Source organism: Centrocercus urophasianus, unplaced genomic scaffold (genome assembly GCF_019232065.1).
Source record: "Centrocercus urophasianus isolate 14NV4802_14NV808 unplaced genomic scaffold, USGS_Curo_1.0 seq_13, whole genome shotgun sequence".
NCBI classification, from domain to species: domain Eukaryota; kingdom Metazoa; phylum Chordata; class Aves; order Galliformes; family Phasianidae; genus Centrocercus; species Centrocercus urophasianus.
The window spans coordinates 45,993,303-45,999,034 of record NW_024884475.1 but is presented as its reverse complement, the minus strand read 5'-3'; positions in this window follow the sequence as shown (position 1 = coordinate 45,999,034).

The following is a 5,732-nucleotide window of genomic DNA, read 5'->3' as shown; positions in this document are numbered from 1 at the left end:
TTGCCTCGGTGCTGTAATATTATAAAAATAGCTGAGTACCAAGGGGGATTATACATGCTGCTTATTAATGTACAACGCTGACATCAGTTCATGGAATGCACCTTGTTGAAGACACCTGTGCTAGCGTCACATTGCCTGCTTAGACTGATAGTAAGCCCTCTCTAGGGCTAAATCCCAGTAAATATAAAAAATTTAGAAGGATTTCATACTATAATACTGGAGTCTTTGCAGGTAGGTAGGTGCTAATCTGTGCCTGTGAAGAAGTAATTTTATGACAACTGTTTTTCCTTGCCCCTTCTCCTGGAATGCTGTTTTTGACTTCTGTACCTGGAGACTCGATTGCCTGCCCCTGGTCAGGAGGGTAAGACTGTGTTTATTTTGGTGTGACAGTGAAGTTTTTAACGCAGTATGTATCCCTAAGACTGTATGTCAGTTAAAGGGAGAAAGAGAAAATTGAATTTTGGTATAATTAAAATCTGAGATGAAAAATGAAATGGCAAATTAGACTTTGGCTAAATAAAGCCTGCTTAATGAAATCATAGAATTATAGGATAGAGAGTGGAAGAGACCTCCAAGATCATCCAGTTCAACTGCCCACCTACTACCAGTATTTCCTAACAAACCATGTCCCTTAATACAACATCTAAGTTTCTTGAACATCTCCAGGGACAGTCACTCAACCGCCTCCCTAAGCAGCCCATTCCAGGCCTGGCCACTCTTTTGGAGAAGTTCATTCTAATACCCAACATGAACCTCCCCTGGTGCAACTTGAGGCCAAACTCTGTAGTTCTATCACAAGTTATGTGGTGTAAGAGGATGATGCCCATCTCACCACAAACTCCTTTCAGGGAGTTGTAGAGGACAAGCATGTCTCCCCTGAGCCTCTTCTCCAGCCAAAACAATTCCTCAGCTGCCTGTCAGATCCCTCAGCTGCTTGTCGTAAGATTTAAATATATCTCATATAGATTTAGTCATATTCTCTGAACTCCAAACAGATTTGTCTAGTGAATGTTACTGAAAAATGCTCTACAACTTTTGGAGAAGTTACTAGCTTCGGGCACCTACATAGAAAATGTAAGTTTCTCTAGAACAAAAGATGATTTCTACTGTATGTGTACTCTGCCAGTATGTAATATATAGACACATACACATGTTGTGTGGTGAATATAATACATGTGCAGAAGGTGTAAAAATGAAAGTGTAGTAGTTCTGGTGCAATGTCAGTGTGCACTATCCTTCCTTGAGGAAAATGTGAGTACAAAATGAAGTACTTGGCATAACGCTCATTTCAAGCAATGGGAATGTGTGAAAAGATACCTGTTTTCTCTAGCTTTTCATTAATGCATACCAAGTAAAGTAACTCTCACATCAAAACAACAGGAATCTTTCTGATAAGCGTCGACTAATTTGTGAGCATGGCTGACGGCAGTGTATTTAAATGGCCTGACAAAGGTAGAGAAGAAAAGAGCTCCCTAAAGGAATACTCTATCTGTTTGAAGTGAATTTGCCAGGAGGATACTATCCTAGGAAGCCAATTCACTTTGATAAGAGCTGTACCATAATAAATGATAGAGATTTCTGCTCTCTCTGCCCATCTGTGGGTCTTGAGAATTGCAGCATTCATGTGTGTGTGAGGTTAACTGCCTGTCATATTAATTGCTGCAATAGCTCTTAAAGGTCAGATGGTGTACCAGAGTCTGAAGTATTAGTCATTTGGGCTAAAATATAGCTATTTTTGTGAACAGTTTTAAATTTAAATGTTTTCAAAATGGTTTTACTTCCTCTTCTCTAGGTTCTGTTTGCAACTGTGGGAAAATGCACTGAAAATTACTTTTGAACTTTTTCTGAAAGCAGGCAGAAGTCTGCTCATTCTCATTTACTATGGGAAAAAAGAAGTTCAAAGATGTGTAACTTGGAGCCCTATTTCCTATTCTTCTTTTTTTGGTTTCTCAAGATTGTTGCTGCTGAGGCAAGCACACATCACCAAGAAGAACAGAGCTGAGATATCAGAGGAGGACAGTTACAAGGTCAGAGGTTTTGATCAGAACGTCCAACCAATCTACGACATTGTGCTTTGATATGACTACAGTAAATCTCTGCTTCACAAGGCTAAGCCTAGAGCCTTAAGCCATCCAGAAGCTTTGTCTCACCTATCCTCAGTTGCCACACCTGTCCTCAGATGACCATCCTACCAACTGATCTTTTTTGTGAATAGAAGTAAGTAGACTAGAAAGCCTCTGGTAAAAGCAACAGCTAAGGAAGTGCAGTTCTATACTAAGAAATCAACTCTGCCTTTGCAGTGCTGGTAATCTCTGTGAAGTTTCCCAATGCCAACGGTGACTTAACACAGAGCTTATGAATAATTAAGTGACCTGAATTCATAACTGTTGTGAAAGCTTCACTGCTTAAAGCATTTTTTCATTAAGGTTGGTTTTTACTCATGATCTCCATCTTATCCTCTGAATCCCTGAGAATGATGTGTTTGATTGTCTCTCTATAAAAGTCAGAAAACATTCAGGCTTACATTTCATCCACAACTCAACATAAAGGTCTTCAATATAAGAAATGGTATTAAATTAGTTAGTTTTGAGATCTACTGTAGGTTTAGCCTTTCTTTAGCCCTATTTCTTACTTCTCTTCACCTGACTTGTTCTCTTCCTGTTTATTGAACCCTTGAAAGAAAGAGCATAACTTTGTGTTTATTGTCCCTCTCAGTTTAAATTACAGATTTGACCTGACATTAAACTGTTCCTTTTTTGTACTGGCCAAAAAAAAAAAAAAAAAAAAAAAAATCCAAAACACCATGTCGTATGATGATATCCTTCACTTTCATTGAACCATCTGGAGTTCTGGAGATGGAGCTGCAAACTGTCAACATCTCCGGATGGAAAGCAAATAGAGTTGGCTAAAATGGAAGTTTAAGCTGGAGAATCATCCTGTAGAAAGTTTAGAGCAGTTCAGTGCTAGAGGAAAGAAATGACTGTCTGTCAAACAACCTCCTGTCCCAAAGCTGTAGCATTAGGACATATCAAGTGCTTTGAAGATTGTTCAAGTCTGGATTTCAGTGAAAAACAGAGTTTGAGTTTGCTTTTTTTTTTTTGGTTTGCTATTTGCAACGATGTTGTTCTAAATGAGAGAAAAAGGTCTAATCTTCCATATCAAAACTCCCTTAATTGAAAGAAACAAGGATGAGTTTCTGCACTGATTGCTCCCTTCACTAATAAAACTGATACACATTTGATTTTATGTTATGCATAAAGCAAGTCAACCCTGGGTTCTTGATCTGTATGTAACAATAATTACTTTGATAACTGTGGATATATATACCCTTACACAAAGATTTCCTTGAATCAAGGGACTAAACAGTGCTGATAAAGTAACACTGCTGTATTGCATAGAGGTTGAAGTGCCTTGTGATTAGGGCTTCTATGTGGGATGAAAAAATGAAGTTCACTAGTTATATTCATTCTTTCCTGTTAAAAGGTTCCTAATTGAGACTGCAAGGACATGCTGAGAAATAAACTTCTGTTACATATCTTACAGAACCATAGCATTCAATGTCCATTGCAACTAATGAGCAGTATTGTAGTCTAGATTACTACTTGTTATTTTATGTACTTGGCAATGAGTATCTCTTATTTAAAATATTTATTTTTCTTTTGCTGAATTTTCTACAAAATTGAAACATTTGCCTTAAAAATGATGATCTCCCCAGCAAAAGAAATTACGTCTTGGAACTATGTAAAGACTTTTAACTGAAGAAAGAATTTCAAAACAATCTGTGCAAAATGAAGCTCACTTTCACCTTTTAATTAATCGTTCTGCCTAGTACTACTCTGGGTGTTTCTGTCTGTAAGTCAAACATGTGCTCCTTCTCTTGCTGTATGGAAGGGTTCCAAAGGTTGGGGGGAAGTCTTCCAGGAAACCTTTCCAAAACATATTTAGGGCTTGTTCTTCCTGTGCAGATAAAACCCTCAGATGTGTTTTAATACAGACTAAGTGAAGCTGGAAAATACAATATTTGGTTTGGGGCATGTTTTAAAATTAAATATAGAGACTTTATAGCCATTTTTCCTGTTAGAATTTGCATCAAGAGGCTTAGTTCTTTGTTATTCTGTTGTTTCTTTCAGTGAGTTCCAAATGTGCTAATCATTTGAGATTTATCTTAGTATAAATGTTTATTTGATCAAATAACTTTTTGCATTCTGAGACTTCCTTATCAGATTAGCAGATGGAAATGAATGTAGTCTCTACCTTTCATGAAGGAATTCTATATGGCTGTGTTTTGAAAACTTCTGTCTCTAAGTTACAAAAATAATCCAAATAAATGATCTATACATAAAAGAAAGATAAGGCTTTGTTGGTTTTTTTTTTTTTTTTTTTTCGTTTTTTTTTTTCCTCCTAAATATAGTTTCAGTTTTCCAGGTGTCCTGGAGTCTAACCGTATGTTTTATTAATCTAATTTTGTCTTGGGTTATTATGTGATACCCATGTAAATTGAATCGATTCTTAGAATCTTATCTGTTCACAGATTTAGAATTTTGTACAGGAAGCTGATTTTGCAACGTATGAAGTGATGGTTCTAATTAACTTTAAATTTCTTTCCTCTCTTTATTTCTTTCCCCAGGGAGTATGCATCAAAATTTTGACCTTTTATTATTTACACCCTTCAACGATCTGTTTTTCTTTCATCCCCTACAAAACTCAATCCTTCAAGTTTAACAGGTATTTCTTTTGGGGCAGCAAGGAGTAAAAATGAACAAAAGCAGCCAAGCATCAGTATGCCAGCAGTACATGTGCTGATAATATACAATATTCTCAGCAGTATTTGAAGTATGTTATTAACGGCAACTGCTGAGTTACTATCTAATTTAGTGTACTGTTTGCTAGGTGCATGGTTTTACATATGCTATCATTATTGTTTTACGTTTCTTTTTTTATAAGCTGCACTGTATTATGGTTTAACATGGAGAGAAACAGGGGTAGGCAATTATCAGTGTTAAGACCTGGGTAATAAAGCTTACTAGCTTCTTACATCAAGTCTTTAGTGCTACTCTGTAGGAAATATTCAGATCTTTTATATTGTGTTCTGATATTAATGAAATAAATGTAGAAATTAATATAACCAAGTTAGGTAGTAGATGCTAGTCCAGAGGGATCAACAGATGCCTTAAGGGATGCTGATGGCATGGCTAGCATCATGTGTTTGTTCAAAATAGGCTTTAAAAATATCTGTGTTATCATAGCCTAAAATAGATGCAAAGGAAGAATGGTGAGTAATTCAAGGTATGTGTATCTGCTTCTTTTCTTCTCCCCACAGCCTTATTACTTGATGACTTCCACAGAAGATAAATATTAGTGTTTCCGTTCTTAGTTACAATCCTGGAAAAAAAAAAGAAAAAAAAAGCAATGCTTAAATCAGTGAAATTAAAGTCAGTATTCCCTAGGAAGGTGACTATTAACTTTTTCCAGCTTTCATAGGGATTATTACCTCTTCTTATGCTATAAGTCTAAAAAAATTACTGTATTAAAATGTATTTTACTCAGGTATGTAGCCCATGGAATACCAAGGCTTATTTCATATTTATGTTTGGGGATTGATTCAGAAAGTCTAGGGGAGCACAAGAAGTAGGAAACTCATCAGTTCAGTTCTGTTGCCTTTGTTTGATACGTTCCATCTAAAAATAAGTGTTATGATAGCGAAATGGATATGCACAAATATGAAACAAGCA